This window comes from Callorhinus ursinus, unplaced genomic scaffold (assembly GCF_003265705.2).
Source record: "Callorhinus ursinus isolate GAN/ISIS: 27379988/994484 unplaced genomic scaffold, GSC_fseal_2.0 scaffold1, whole genome shotgun sequence".
In the NCBI taxonomy this organism is placed as follows: domain Eukaryota; kingdom Metazoa; phylum Chordata; class Mammalia; order Carnivora; family Otariidae; genus Callorhinus; species Callorhinus ursinus.
The window spans coordinates 42284778-42302312 of NW_027397063.1; positions in this window are offsets into that span (position 1 = coordinate 42284778).

Sequence of the window (17535 nt, forward strand, 5' to 3'; positions counted from 1 at the left end):
GCGATAATAGACTGGATCATAATGACTGAATGATATTCTACTAATGTGCCAGTATCTTCTGACTTTTATGATTACTTTATTGCAATGGATCTATTCTCAAAGACCAGGGGGTGGACTGTGATATTGTCATTTATAATAAATATATATTTTTACATATATATATATATATACACACACACATATATAATATGTAATATATATAAAGATCCAAATGACAAAATATATATTTCTTATATATATTTGTTTTTCATCCATAGTTCCTAGCTCATAGGTCCACATATCCTTGGAATTTCCTGAACAATAAGAGCAATGAGAGTATCTTCTATCATAATATTTGGTCTGTTCTTGGTTCTTGAAATTCCTTCAGAGCTCTAAAGGTGGAATAGGTGTCTTGTTATTCATAGCAATCCCCTTTCCATCACTAACTCAGTTTATATTAATGAGGTGACACTGGAAAAGCACCTGCGGATGGGGCTAGTTGCCAGGGGATTCAACCATGTGATTAGAAGGTTGGAACTTTCAGCCCCACCCTCCTGACCTCTAGAGAGTGGAGGGAGACTGGAGGTTGAATCAATTGCCAGTGGCCAGCGATTAATCAATCATGTCTATGTAATGAATCCCTCATAAAAATCCAAAAGGACAGGGTTCAGAAAGCTTCCAGGATGAATTCCGTTCACTAGTATTTTATTAAGGCTTTTTATATCAATGTTCATAAGAGATATTGGTCTGTAATTTTCTTTTCTTGCAGTATTTTTGTCTGGTTTTGGTATCAGAGTAATTCTGGCCTCACAGAATGAGTTTGGAAGTGTTCTTTCCTCTTCGATTTTTTGGAAATGTTTAAGGAGCATTGGCATTACCTTTTTAAATGTTTAGTAGAATTCACCAGTGAAACCATCAAGTTAAAGGCTTTCCTACGTCGAGATATTTTTGATTAATGATTCATTTTCCTTACTCATTGTGAATCTATTTAGATATTCTCTTCGTGATTTAGTCTTTGTAGATTTTGTGTTTCTAGGAATTTGCTTCATCTAGGTTATTGGATTTGTCAGTAGGCAACTGTTCATAGTATTGTCTTATGATCCTTTTTATATCTGTATTATCAGTAGGAGTGTCCCCTCTTTCATTTCTGATTTTAGTAAATTGAGTCTTCTTTTTTCCTCAGCCATTCTAGCTAAAAGTTTGTCAATTCTATTGATCTTCTTGAAGGACAAACATTTGGTTTTATTGGTTTTCTCTACTTTTTTTTTTCTGTTTCATGTATCTCTTCTATCCTTTTTATTATTTCTGTCCTTCTGCTAGCTTTAAGTTTAGTTTGTTCTTCTTTGTCTAGTTCTTTTGTTGTAAAGTTGAGTTGTTGATCTGAGATCTTATTTTTTAATGTGTGCATTTATAGCTATAAATATCCCCTTTTGTATCACATTTACCATGTCCTGTAGGTTTTGGTATGTTGTGTTTCCATTTTTATTCATCTGTAAGTAGTTTCTAATTTTTCTTGTGATTTCTTCTCTGATCCATTGTTTAAAAGTGTATTATTTTCCATGATTTTTTGAGTTTTCTAGTTTTCCTTTTGTTGTTGATTCCTATCTTCATCCCATTATGCTCAATGAAGACACTTACTATGGTATCTATCTTTTAAATTACATTGAGACTTAATTTGTGGCTTAATGTATGGTCTACCCTGGAAAATGCCCCATGTGCTTTTGAGAAGAATGCATATTCTGTTGTTGCTGGGTAGAGTGTTCTGTTTATGTCTATTATATTTTAGTTAGCTTATCATGATGTTTAGGTCCTCTGTTTCCTTGCTTATCATGTTTGGTTATTCTATCCATTATCGGGTGTGGGGTATTGAAGTCTCCAACTATTATTATAGAACTATCTGTTTCTCCCTCAGTTCTCTCAATTTTTGCTTCATATATTTTGATGGTCTGTCATTAGATGCATAAATATTTATTTATTTATTTATTTATTTATTTATTTATTATTTATTTATTTATTTTTCAAGATTTTACCTATTTATTTGACAGAGAGAGATACAGTGAGAGAGGGAACACAAGCAGGGGGAGCAGGAGAGGGAGAAGTAGGCCTCCCGTGGAGCAGGTTGTTACATCCTCTTGCTATATTGAAACTTTTATTAATATGTAATGTTCTTGTTTCTTGTAACCTTTTTTTATTTAAACACTATTTTGTCTAATAGTAATTTAGCCACCCCTGCTCTCTTTTGGTTACTATTTACATAGAGTATTTTTTTCATCCTTTCACTTTCAACCTTTTTGTGTCTTTGGATCTAAAATGAGTCTCTTGTAGACAGTAAACAGTTGTCTCATGTGTTTTTATCCATTCTGCCAATCTCGGTCTTTTCAGTTTAGAGTTTAATCCATTTACGCTTTAATTATGGATTTATTTCTGTCACTGTGCTATTTTTTTTCTATATGCCTTATAGCATTTTTTGTCCCTCATTTCCTGCAGTACTGTGTTCTTCTGTGTTTAGTTGAATATTTGTAATACAATGTTTAAATTCCTTTCTCGTCTCCTTTTGTGTATATTCTGTAGCTATATTCATTATGGTTGTTATGGATATTATATTTAACATCCTAAAGTTATAAATTCTAATTTGAATTTATACCAGCTTAATTTCAATAACATACAAAAAACCTATGTCTTTACAGCTCTGTCCCCACCCCTTTTAGCTGTTGATGTCACAATTGTGTGCCCCAAAACATAAACTAATATTTTTTAAATGTGCTAGTTTATGGGGTGCCTGCCTGGCTCAATCAGAAGAGCATGCAACTCTTGATCTTGGGGTCAGAGTTCGAGCCCCACGGTGGGTGTGGAGATTACTTAAATAAGTAAAACTTTTTAAAAAATGTGCTAGTTTCTTATAGAGAAAACAAAATTTGGAATTATAAGCCAAAGTTACAGTAACACCAGCTTTTAACTAATTTTTTTCATTAAAGGTATTAGTTTCTTATGTCATGCAGAAAATAGAAAGTAACAGTTACAAACCATTATTACATTAGGTTTTATAATTGCCTATGAATTTAACTTTATTCAGATTTTTATTTCTCCATATGGTTTTAAATTAGGTCCAGTATTCTTTCATTTCACCTTTCAGGACTCCCTTAAGCTTTCTTTTATAGGGCAGGTCTAGTGATCACAAACTTCTTCAGCTGTGTTTACCTAGAAGTATATTTTCCTTCGCTCTTGAAAGACAGTTTTGCTGGTTATAGGATTCTTGTTTGAAAGCCTTATCTTTTAGTATTTTGAATGTATCACCCACAGTCTTCTGGCTTCCAAAGTTTCTGATGAGAAATCTACTTATAATCTTATTGAGCCTTCCTTGTATGTGACAATAACCATTTCTCTCTTACTGCTTTCAAGAGTCTTTGTCTTTTCAGCATTTGATTATAATGTGTCTCAGTGTGGGTCTATTTGAGTTTATCATTTATAGAATTCATGGATCTTCTTCAATCCAAGTTCATATCCATGTCTTTAATCAAATTTGGAAAGTTTTCAGCCATTATTTCTTCGATAGTATCTTTGCTCCTGTCTCTTTTCTCTTGCATATGTTGGTCTGTTTGATGGTGACCCACAGGTCCCTTAGACTCAATTCACGTTTATTCAGTCTTTTTTCTTTCTGTTCCTCAGTCTTGATAATATCCATTATCCCGTCTTTAAGTTCACTGATTCTTCTGCCTGCTCAAATCTGTCTTTGAATGGGTCCCTCTAATGATTTTTTTCATTATTATTGTACTTTTAAGCTCCAGAAATTCTTTGTTCTTGGTTTCTTTTCTTAGGTTTTCTATTTCTTTGATATTTACATTTTGTTCATACATTACTTTCTTGACTTTCTCCACATGTACCTTTAGTTCTTTCTCTTTAAAATAGTTGTTTAAAAAATTTTGTCTAGGGGTGCCTGGGTGGCTCAGTTGTTAAGCATCTGCCTCAGACTCAGGTCATGATCCTGGGGTCCTGGGATCAAGCTCCGCATCAGGCTTCCTGCTTGGTGAGAGGCCTGCTTCTCCCTCTCCCATTTCCCCTGCTTGTGTTCCCTCTCTCACTGTCTTTCTCTCTGTCAAATAAATAAATAAAATCTTAAAAAAAATTTCTTTTTGTCTAGTATATATGCTATTTGGTCTTTTTCAAGGATATTTTTATTTATTTATTGTTTTTCTTTGAACGGACCATATTTTCCTATTTATTTATATGCCTTGTGGTTTTGTGTGTGTGTGTGTGTGTGTGTGTGTGTGTTGTGTTTTGTTTTTAATTGCTGTAGGCTGTCTGTGCTGAAGCCTTCCCCTAGGTATGCACACTTTCTAATTTTCCCTGTATATGCAACTGTTTTTTAATGTCCTTGTCTTTAATGTCTAGTTCCTAAAAGGGGGGCAAGCAGAAAATGAAGACGACCCTTTTAGATCCCCTGAAATCACTTCTGCCAGAGAAGGTAAGGGTAGGTCTTACAACAATGAAAGGAGATCCAGCTCTGTCTATATCTCTGTGATTGGAAGCAACAATCAATAATCAAAGCAGAGATCCCCAAAATTTAGAAGGCAGGGTCCTTCTTCCCCATTCTTACTCCCACAAACTGTGTGAACACTATTCCAGGACCATGGGTGCAGTTGCTTACCGGATAGCTGGGGATGGTGGATGGGTAAGTGCTACTGTGATAAGAGGTGAAGTTGACTAAAATTAACCACAATTTACTGTCCAAGTCTTCTCCTGAAAGTTGCAAGCCTTCAACAGACCCCAGAGTTCCAAAATAGTTACATCAGACAGATTCTGCTAGTGCAATTATTGGCTAGGTGGAGAGACAGATTCCTGGGTCTACTTACTCCACCATCTTCCCAGACCATCTTTAACATATATTTTGAAAAACTGTCAGCTGAACTTTGTACAAATTTTGTCTTTAGTGCCAAATTTTTGAATAATAGATACTCTGATTTTGATATTTAGACCATTTTCCTTTTGATAAAACATTAACTTATTTACTATCCATGCCGACCCAGTCAGTAGTATCATTATTATCATTGATATCATTTGTCAATGTGAAAATTGAGAAACAGTGAGGTTATGTAATTTCCTTAAGGTCACACAGCCAATAAATAAATGGCAAAATTTAGATTGGAACAAAAGAAGCATGGCTCCTAGATTTGTACTCCAAAACTCTACATTATATTGCAGAGTAGTTATGTGACCAATTAGGAGAAGTAATATTCACCAGAGTTTGTACATTCATTACACAAGATAGTAAATGTATTAATAGTTATTGATATGGTTAAAAATCTTGGTGCTAATGATACATTCAAAATTTAACAAAACTTATTATAATGTCTCTTTAAGTTCACAACAGAAAAAAACAAAACACTACAGTCTTGCTTTAACACCAATCTGGGACCCCAGGTCTTCCAAAACTATACCTCTGGTTAAGAAAACTTCAAAAGGTAACTCAAATGTTGACATGTTCAAGTAAAAGCTGGCCTTAACCACAAAGCATGCTCAGACTTTTACACTCTACAGTGTAACCTCTAAGGTACCTCTGATAAGTAACTACATCAGTATGCTTTTGAGAGACAATGATTCCTATTAGCCAGCAGTTCAGCTTACACATCTTTGTTAGGTGTACAGAAATATATGTTATAAGACAACTCTTTGACCCTGTTAAAACATTTTACTCCTATCATTTTGTTTAAAAATTGTAAAAATGGAAAACTAAAAGAATTTAAATAATACAAATTAGTAGGTGTGCTAAAAACTCTAGATCTTCAGCCTCAATAGAGTCAATACTTATTCGATTAAAAGTTGATTTACTGTGTATTCAAATATAAGGGAACAAAAGTTTCTTTGCCTAAATCCAAAAAAGTTTAGATGGCAGATGCTCAGAGACGGGCATTTAAAAGGAGTGCTCACAGCAAACTGTACCCGGTTATATAATGAGTAGCATCCTGTCAGCTTTTCCTGATGGAAATTGACATAAACTGAGGAAGATGAAAACTTTTCTAAGTTTGAGATCTCTGAAGTGTGCCTGTTATGCAGACTGCCTCTTCAATAGATTGAAAAAGATATCTAATAGAAAGAACTGACTGTTAAGAAATATAAAGGTCCTGGCTCCCAATCTTCCTTCTGAGAGAAGCCATTTAACCTACTCAGTGATGCAGAAGGCTTGATACTTAAGAGGTTTCTTACAAAAGAGTTTTGAATTGTTCAGAGTACTGCATAAGGGTTGATCTCCATGTTAAATGGAATGTGAAAAGGTGGTTGGATCTGAACTCTTCTAAGAGAATTTTGTGACTGGGCACAGTTTCACACACATAAGGATTTCAGTATTACAGTAAAAATGCTATTTTGAGTAGTTCTGCCTCTTAATTGTTCAATTTATGATATCTAAAAATATCTGCCAAAATCTACTTTGGGTTTTAAGTTTCTTCCTTGTGTGGTTTATTTTCCTGAGCAGGCACTACTGGTTGATTCATTTTATGTTTTGACCACTTCCAATGTGTCATTTAAAATATGCATTAACTAAGGGTGCCTGGGTGGCTTAGTCGGTTAAGTGTCTGCCTTCGGCTCCAGTCATGGGTCATAATCCCAGGGTCCTGGGATTGAGTCCCACATGGGGCTTCTTGCTCAGCGGGGAGGCTGCTTCTTCCTCTGCCTGCTGCTCCCCGTTTGTGCTCTCTCTTTCAAATAAATGCGTAAAATTTAAAAAATTATGCAGTAACTAAATGGTTCCCTTATCTCAATAGTTTCATGTTGGCCCCCATCATTGTTGTTGCACTCTATCCCTAATAACATATTAAACCTCAAATGAGCTAAACAAACCAATGTAGTTTAAACTCCTTGCTGTGAAAATGAGAGAGCTGGTCCAAGGAGATCAATCAAGTTTGTCCAAAGGTGTGTCATGCTTTGTATTTGTTTATGTATATTCTGTCATGATCTAGACATGATCAACTTATAGTGATGCTTGAAATAAAGCAAGAGAGTTTAATGAAAACTAACTGAAAAAGAAAATAGGTAAACAAGATGAATAGTAATAGAAAAGAGATGTGGATTCATCTAAAATAGAAATAAATACAGTGAAATCTTATACATTTTCAAGATGCGGGACATTACTTTATCTCTGAATTTTTAGCAGCAATCCAAATAGGAAGACCAGATCAGTAAAATAACTTTAGAGCATTTAATGATAAAAAATCACACAAATTACTCAAGGAAAGAGTAACTATTAATGCTATTATGACAGAAGTGTATTTCTCCAAATATCCTCATGATGAGGAATTTGCAGTAATTCTTAAACACATTTCTTATAGCAGAAAACAATGAGTCTTAAAATGTCTCAATATAAATCAATGATGTTCCACAGAAACACAAAGGAGAAGACTAATAAAAAAAAACTGTAATTACCCAAGATTTTGCTGCTTTGCTTACTAGAGGCTGATTTTATATTATTTGATAAAGGTAAATGTCATAATTTGTTTTTTTATCAGTTCTCTATAATTAATTGTGTCTTTCAGCTGAACATTTATACCTTTGAGTAGCATTCCATTAAAATTATGGTTCCTGGTAAATAGAGAAAACTGCTTTTCAGTTTATTTTTTCTATTGTGATAAATTATAAATCTCTTTCCCCTTCTCCCTTGCCATGTGTCACTGACTGTGCAAATGATCTGGTCCCAAGCCCAACCAAATTCTCAAACCTATGAGTGAAATGTGTATAGTGGTAAACAACTAAAATATAAGAACAGTTTGCTCTTTGGTATAACCCCAGCACTACCTAATAGAGTTATCAAACACAGAATCTTATGCTCAATTATACACACAGAGATATGATTGGCATCATATTTTTAATACAAAAGCCACATCATTAGAATTTAATAAAAGGCTGTCCAGATTTGGTTTCAGATTTGATCTGAGGGAAAACATAGTGAGATGATCAAAACTAGTTTTGCAATGACTCCTAATTATCCCTGCCTACATTTCATTTCCAGATGTTGCCCTTCCCACCACAGTTAAATATAACCAGGGCGGTTGAGATAGACTTCCATTGGGGTTAGTTATCTACTTCAAAATAACCTACCTCCCCTGTCTGGGAATAGACTTTATAGTGATAGGTAGGATCCCAATGATCATAACTCTGCTTTTTTTTTCTTAGCTGATTTTTCAGAAATGTATATTTGACCTAAACCAAGCTGAAATTTAAAATTTGGAATAAAAAGCTAAGGAACTAGCAGTAGATGAAATCATGTGTGGTTAGTTGGTAAGCCTTTCTTCTATTTCAATTAATCAAGATTCTCATCAGCTTTCTTTTTTTTAGGTTTTACTTGTTTATTTATTTTTATTTTATTATGTTATGTTAATCACCATACATTACATCATTAGTTTTTGATGTAGTGTTCCATCATCTTTCTAAAGTTCCATACCCTCTACCTTTTTTTTTTTTTTTAATCCAATTGGGAACAGTTGATAATACATGTAAAGTAATATGGCAGGTTTTGTCAAAAGGTTACTTTTTTTCTGACAAGTGCAACTGGGATTAGTTCCTTACACTAAATATGTTCTGAATGACTTTTGTCTCATTTATATCACTTATAAGCCCTATTGCTTTTTATATTGCAAAAACCCATCATGTCCAGAAAAATTAATCCTTGATTATAAATTACTCTAAATTTTATTTTTATATACTGTCCTTTAAAGGGGGAACATGGTACAGAAACTGTCACACATATTTTTGTTACTAGTACCAAGGAATCAAATCCAGGTTGGTTGTTTCAATGTTATTTGGCAATAATAAAAAACACATTTTGTATTTTCCTGTTTCAGTGGCAAAGATTGTTGCTCCTCATGCTGACACTATACATTCACACAGGCAGTTAAACTATCACCAGTCTTCTATTTGGCTCCAGGTAAGGGAATTAACAGCTTGTGGGAAAGCTAATTAGATCTAATTATTACTCATCTGACCTAATTTGACATCCGATGTCTGAGTAGAAGTCATCTGAATTAACTGAATAGAGATTTAGCTACTATATACACATGAGTTCCATGGATAATTTATTCCTAATGAAACTCATTTGGAAAGAGGAATGTACTGATTAAGACAAAATAATCAAAAAGAGGGAGATGATCTAATTCAAACTCCTAAAGGAATGTAATAGTTCAACATAACTGGTGTTCACATTCATTATTCTATTCATTCACTTATTTTTTTTCAAACCAGTCTCTTGTCCTAAGTTTAAAAAAACAGTCCTTAATTTTATTTTTATTTATTTTTATTTTTTTAAAGATTATTTATTTATTTATTCATGAGAGACAGAGAGAGAGAGGCAGAGGGAGAAGCAGGCTCCCAAGGAGCAGGGAGCCCGATGTGGGACTCGATCCCAGGACTCTGGGATCATGACCTGAGCCAAAGGCAGACGCTTAACCATCTGAGCCACCCAGGCGCCCTCCTTAATTTTATTTTAAGGACTCTAAGCCTCAATTTGCTCATATGATAAGGTGATCGATTAGGTGAACTGATCAATAAATCCTTTCCTCTTTGACATTTTTTGCACTATATGTCATTTACTTAAAATAGTAACTAGATGCAAGACACTCTTCTTGATTTTGTACTTTCTAGTTAGTTAACAAAATCCTTACTAATTCAAATAAGTGATTTCTGGGGTATGGCAACATCAAGATATCTTAATATCTACTAAGTGTAGGGCAGAGTGCTCTGAGCAACATAAAATAATCAATGGGCTAAACTTCCACCCAGGTAGCCCGAGCATGAAGAAATCCCCACATTGGCCTGAGCTCATAATGAGGGTTTTTCAGGGGCAAGTTGATGAGAAGATGGAAGAGGACCTACAAATACCTGTTCCCATTTATTGAATTATTTTTATTCACTGTAAGAAAACAGATATTCTGAACTAAAGGAGCTTTATCAAGTTGTGCTCAGGAATGACAGAGTGAAAATAAACTATGGAAAATAATAAGACTCACCTCTCCAAAGTAGTTATTATACAAGAGGATGATAAAGGGAATTAAATGAGTGATATGGTATCTAATTATAAATATCCCCTCAGATCTCTGAAGGAGTTAGCAAAGCACATCACTATAAAAGGAGTAAAGAAACAATCTCTCTTATACCTTTCCCTTTATTCTTCTTAAGAGTTAGCCAACTATACACCCTGTAGCAAGGAGAAGCTTCTAATCTCTTCACACAAAGCTGCCTAACTAGTAGGTACAGTCCCCATGGTAAGTCAGTCAGAGGCAAGCAGTGGAGGGAGAGCAGTCTTACACCCTGAAGAATTTGTGACATCCTGTAACAGACACCTGACTCTGTCCTCTCAATTGCATCCTTTCAATTTGACCCTTTATACAGTCTTAAAGGGCCAGTAACTTTGTGAAATTTAAACTATTATTGGTCATATCTAATATAGGATAATTTAAAGTTCTGAGAGTAGGTTTCAGGAAAAGATAAAGAAGAAAGGCAGCATGAGAACTTAAGATAACAAAGGTGTGTAAGGCAGTAACAATAACAGGACAAATAAAAATTACACAGAGAAAAGAGTATGAAGAATTAACACTGTTCCTTAGCTAATGATAATTATTCCTGATGAGCCCACTATCTCAGAGAATGGTACAGGACCCATTTATTTGGTTGAAGGAGATCATGAGTATACAGCCCTATTTCTTTATCTAACTTCATCAGAAAGATCATATAAGCTAGATGGGGCAAAATCAGATCTGACATATTTTTTTCCCCAAACACTCTAACTAATAACAATGTTTGCATTTGTGTGAATGAATCTTGTAATATGTACCAGAAATGCCACAAAGTATTTAATAGGACATACACATACAGTATTTAAAGATTTTTTTTTATTTATTTATTCATGAGAGACAGAGAGAGAGAGAGAGAGAGAAGCAGAGGGAGAAGCAGGCTCCCCGCTGAGCAGGGAGCCCGATGCGGGACTCGATCCCAGGACCCTGGGATCATGACCTGAGCCGAAGGCAGACGCTTAACCATCTGAGCCACCCAGGTGCCCACACATACAGTATTTAATGCAAAAAAAATTATGATCCCTGTTTTAAAGATGACACTATGGCACAGAGAAGCTAAAAATATTTCAAAAGGACATAGGGGTTATATAAGTGATGTAAGTCTAAGCTGTCTGATTATGGGCTTAAACTGTAAGTTTGCTGTGCTGTCTCATTGAAAAGACAAAAGATTAGGGAATCAGAATATGAAAAAAGTTCAGCCAAAAGTGAATAAATAAGTACATTTCAAAAATTTTAGGTAGGAACATATTTTTGACAAAACAATGAGTTAAAAAATTACATGTAATTTAAGGCAGACTCTCAATATACTTAACACACTTATTTTCATTCATACAGCAGATTTCCTTCTGTCTACATATTAGATGGATGGAAATTTTCAGCAACCTAATTTTTGGCTCTGAGTCACTCTCAGAAAACTGACCAGCAGTTTCCTTGATCTGATCAACTCAGTAGGCCAGCACAGATGGGCCTCCACAACCTTCTGTCATTGAGTGCATTAGTGTTGACAGTCCCCAGATCCAATTACGTGAATGCTACTTAAATACCACAGAGGCTTCCTTGTCTCCACTGTCTCCTTTTTGAGGTATGTATAATACCATTTTGCCTCCTGGTGCTGGAGGTGGCCTCCTGGATAATTTGACAAAGAGAGCAGAAAAATAATTTGACCCAACCCAATGCTGGCAACTGCCTCAGTGTTGTTATTTTTAACATTTGTAATCTTATTTCTTAATAAATAAGACACAGCTGTTTTCCCTTGTCAACTGAGACTCTAATGACTTGAGGTACTATTTCTCATTTAGAATCATCAGCGCAGTGTGTGCATCTTCATTCTGCAGATAAGACTCACCACACAAGATTTTATACTCCTTCCCCATCTGACCCCAATATATTATCCTACCACAAAGATAGGATTAGGGCTTTCCTCTGTTATAATTTCAGTTTCAGTATTTAAAAATAATTTTGCTTTTGATTTCTACAAAGTGCTACCATTAATAGAAAAGCCTTAGGACTATAGAAACATAGCCTTGTTTGGTTTGGTTTGGTTTTTAGTTTGTTTCGAATGTTTGGAAAACATATATCACCAGCTAAAGCAAATTTTCTGCTTTTCTAATAAAGGACTAAGATAACTCAATAGTTAGACATTTTCCTGGAGGAACCCAGAAATTTAGGACAGCTAATATTCCCTCTTGATAGTCATTAGATTTATGCTTTATTTTTTCAGATTCTTCATTCTATAACTATAACACAATCATGATAGGAGCAAAAGTAACTTAGGATATGATTGTCATTCAGGTTCCTTTAACTAATACCTATGTTATGCATCATCTATCTACTCTTTTACACTGAATGTAACTGAATAAAAAAATTAAATATCGTGAATGCTAGATTAAATATTTGGAGGTATGGGTATATATTTCGGTACTTTGTCATTTAGTGCATGTGCAGTGGTCTTGAAAGGAGACTGTTTTTAGGTTGCTGAAGGATTACTCAAATGTGCTCAAAGAATTAGTGAGTTTACATAATTTTTCTCTTCTTTCAGGAGGAGGAAATATATCTTTGGGTATAATTCAAGCAAGTAAGTCAAAGCACAGGTCAGAGCATTTCTATTAGAGTTGGTAGTATGCCACTGAGACCTGGCTAACAGCCCACTACAATACTTTGCAAGATCAGTTTAGATAAATATTCTTCTGAATACAAAATCAGACCCTGAGTTCCCAAATTATTTGATTATTTGTAATTTTTCCTTAAAATAACATAGCAATGGGTGGAAGTATTTCTAACCAGAGCTAAAATGAAAGCATGATTCACATAGATGTGTGGGGAGTATCAACAGAAGTGTGGGGATATAAGAGTATGTCCTAAATGTTAGCATGAATGTAACAGTAAGAACATTCAAAATAGTAGTAAAAAATGAAAAAGGAATGACTAAAAAGAATCAGGGCATGTTAAATCCCATTTTTAGATTAAACTTGATTTGATAATAGAAAATTATAGAGGAAAAATGAAGACAGACATAAGAAATTATTGATATAAGAAATGTTTTACTATCATTGAAATAGTTGAAATAAGAGAATCAAGATTTTTAGAGTCCAATACAACAGTAATTTAATATTTAGCTTATACTGAGAGTGTTAAGGAGTAAATTTAATTGAACATTGCATATGAGATTAATTTTTTGGCTAAAATAGCAAAAAGAAAAAGTAAAAGCAAACATAGTAAGTGCTGTTTAATAGGAAGTTAAATTTGCTGATGTCCTATGGTGTTAAGTGTATGAATAAAATCAGAGGCAAAATTAAAAGAAATGTGGAAATTGTTATTATTTAAAAGAATATTAATTATTTTAAAAGTAATATGCCATGGTAATAAACACCAAAGTTAAGAGATCTGGTACTAATAGGAATGGGGAAGAAAGGGATATGAATGGAATTTGATAGAGCTTCCTACAGGACTTTAATGCCATTTATAATATAGCATTTCTCTTAAAATTAAGTTAAATATGGCCAAAAATGCTAGGTCTTATTAAAATACATAGTGGGAATATGACTACTTTATTTTTACATATATTACTATACATATGTTTGAGGTATTTCGTAAGAACAACAAAGAAGACAGTTTTAATTCTGCCTCTGCCAAGCTTTGTTACTTTGGAGAAGTCATTTATTCTCCCTGTACCTTACCTTCTTATTTCTATGTTCCAAAAAACTGTGAGATAATTTGAACAAAAATAGGGTATCCTAGATTTAACTGTCAATATGTCCATAATATAGTTAAAATCAAAATGAGAGATCAATTGTTTCAGTTCTTTATTATGTATGAAATGGAAAATTAGGCAATATGAAGATTTTCCATTATTAGTAAAAGAAAGGCTCAAGAATTATTTGTGATAGAGATCCTTAAGACACAATCAAAAAGGAAGAAAGCAAGCAAACGATTAAATCCTCAAAGCATAACACAATAATTAGTTGTTTTACCTTGAGTAAGTCACTCTCCCAAAGACTCTATACTTCCTGTACATTATGAAAAATACCTCTAAAATGGAATAACACATATACACAATTTTTGTTCAGTTAGCACCCATTTAAAATTGCCTTAATAAAGGCAATTCATGGTATGTCTAGCAAAGAAAACAAAAATTTCAGGAGCAGGAATGTGTACAATAAAAGCTCAGAATGAAGAAAATTTATGTAGTAGAGCTAGATATGGGAGATAGGTGGACCTTGTCTAACAATCTATATAATCGATTCCTAACTCGGTAGATTGCAATGAACTCATGAAATGCAAGCTAGCCTGATGGCTGGCCTCAAATACTTTATAAGTGTATGAAACAAGAATGTAAGTGTTTACAATAAAAAGACTTAGATACTAATATGCTGTTGATTTCAAAAGCCACTATAATTCAAAGGAGGATGCTACCTGTTGTGACTTGTCCTTGAGAAAAACAGAGTCTAGTGTGCTGGGCTCCCAGCCCTGGTGTGGTTTAAAATGCAGTGGCATTCATTCTTAAAATTGTTTTGGCTGCTGTGGCATCTGGGTAGTTCAGTTGGGTAAGCATCTGACTCTTGATTTTGGCTCCAATCGTGATCTTGGGGTCATGGGATCGAGCCCTGGGGTGGGTTCCATGCTCAGTATGGAGTCTGCTTGTCCCTCTCTCTCTCCTCTTCCCCCCACTCATGTCTTTCTCTCTCTCAAATAAATAAATAAAAATAAATCTTAAAAAATGTTTGTTTTGGCTATTCAAGGTCTTCTGTGGTCCCACACAAATTTTAGGAGTCTTTGTTCAATTCTGTGAAAAAAGCTACTGGTATTCTGATCAGGATTGCATTATATCTGTAGACTGCTCTAGGTAGTATGGACATCTTCACAATATTAGTTTTTCAATCCTTGTGCATGTGTATCTTTTCATTTGTGACAACATGAAGGGGCATTATGCTAAGTAAAATAAGTCAGAGAAAAACAAATATCATATGATTTCACTTGCATATGGAATATACAAAAATAAATGAACAAACAAAAAAACAGACTCTTAAATACAGAGAACTGGTAGTTCGCCAGAAGGTTGGAGAGTGGGGGGATGGGCAAGAGGTTAAGGTGAAAGGGATTAAGGAGTAAAAGCTTCCAGCTATAAAATAAATAAGTCATGGAGATAAAAAGTACAGCATAGGGAATATAATCAATAATATTGTAATAAGTTTGTGTGATGACAGATGGTGACTACAATTACATGGTGAGCACTGAGTAATGTACAGAATTGTCAAATCACTATGTTGTACACCTAAAACTAATATACTGTTATATGTCAACTCTACTTCAAGAATAAAAAAGTGCAATAGCATTTACTGCTGTCTTGCAACTTATAAAAATTATGAAGAAAATGAAATTAAAGTTATTTTTAAATTTACTTTTACTAATAGAGCCATAAAGTATATTGCCTTTCTCTTTTACAAAATCTATACCCCTTTCTACAAGTACATTTTACTGTCATATAGAAAATCTAGCAGAAGGAAGAAGCACAAAAGCCAGGCCACTTAACTTTCCTCAAAGAAGCAAAAGTGTGTAAGATAAGGCTCCAGGTACCACCTCTACCGGTAAAGTCTGTCTAGATTAAAGTCCCCTCTACCAACACATGGGACAGTGGATCAACCTGTACACAACCTGCTTTTCTCTACTTTTGCAGCAAATGGTTTAACAAAATGTGCAGCCATATGTACTGTGAGAGCAGAACTATGTCTATAGCTGTCCATCATGTTTTACATCTGAATTATTTTCCTTCTCCTTAGGTCAGGAAGATATCTTGGTGTTTTCCTAATAAAGAGTAAGAATTACACTCATTTGTTGTTTCCTGTCTTGTTATACACAACTAATGAATCGCTGAACATTACATCAAAAACTAATGATGTACTATATGTTGGATAACTGAACATAATAAGAACAAAAAAAAGAGAATTACACTCATTTGAAACTGGTCGGAAAGTTGTTCCCAAGTCTAATTTAAATAGTGAATTTAAAGACTTCATAACTGACTACATATACCCTTCCACAGAACCATAAATTACTTAAAATCCAGAATTATAAGTTACTATAACTTTATGTCTCAAAATAAGTTAAATGAAAACCAAAAACCAAAACTCAAAAAAAAAAAAAAAAGGAAAGAAAGGAAAAAGAAAAGGAAAACAAACTCTGGACAAGCAGTCAGAGACTGGGTGTATTCTACTTCTTCGTTTCCTTTGTTACCTTTTAGATGACCTTAGGCAAAGTACTTAATAGACTGGATTATCCTTATTTTAAAAATATCATACAAAGGATATCATACAAAGGATTATTAGAATGTTGCAACTTGAAAATAAGAGATATTTTAAAGGGATTCATGGCACTTTAGGTGTTAAAAAATTCTCAAATTTATTTTAATCAATAGATTGTATTTCCTAATCTATAATTCCAATAATAAACAATAAGTAATATTTGGTCCTATACTAAGTGTGAATTTCTGGTTCAATATGCATTTTGTTTTCAATATTTAGAACTGATTTAGAGGCAAAGCTTTTATTAAAAACATTCTTTCTCTTTAACTATCTTGGATATTAGACCCTGACACAAAACTGGTTGAAGGTAGTTTATGTGGGACGTGATCCCAAGAAGAGCAAATGAGAGAGCAAACGAGACAGTGAAAGGAGAAGAGACATTCAAGAACGCCTTATTGAACAGGTCGCTGCTATGACCACCTGGAAGTGGAATCCCACTAGAAACCCTCAGAGGAATGGTGTAGAACCCATTTCAAACTTGTTTCCTTAAGGATAAACTCCTTGAATAATTTATCTACCAACTCCCAATTTTATTGAGGGTTGTTCCTGGGGATGTTAAGTCCCAGCACTTCAGGGCTACCCTCTCAATGGGCTGACTGAGCCTCCGTGGCTCAGGAGAAAGCTCCCAGGAAGAAGAACAGAGAGATGCATGTTCTTTCAGCATACACAGAAAATTTCCACTTCAGCAACAGGTGAACTTCCAGATGGGCAGAAGGGATTTGCACAGGGCTGGGAAAAACTGCAACACATGTTACACAACTCAATGGAGGGTCACATTTACCCTTAACACTAACAGCTAATGCAAGTTTTATAAATCATGACAATGTAAAAATATAACTAAGGAAAACCAAAAGGTATAAAGAGGAAGGAAAAGTGACTTCTAATAATGAAAACAACCTTAAGAAAATTAAAATATATAATAAACTCAAGAGTTGGGTGGATGGGAAAAAATAGGAGGTAATACACGTGCACCCTATTCTGTGCTTTTAGTCTGGACTACCAATATTTCTATAGTTGATGCATCTATTAATAGAAATATTAAATGCATTATTTCACCTTAAAATAGTGGTACCTATCAGAATAATTAAACTTGAACATTTAACCATGATTTCTTCTGGGAACTTAGAGTGGGCCTAGAAATTATTTGCACAGAAAAGAGTTCCTAGCATTTTATATAATTCTTTTTCTAAAATCACGCACAT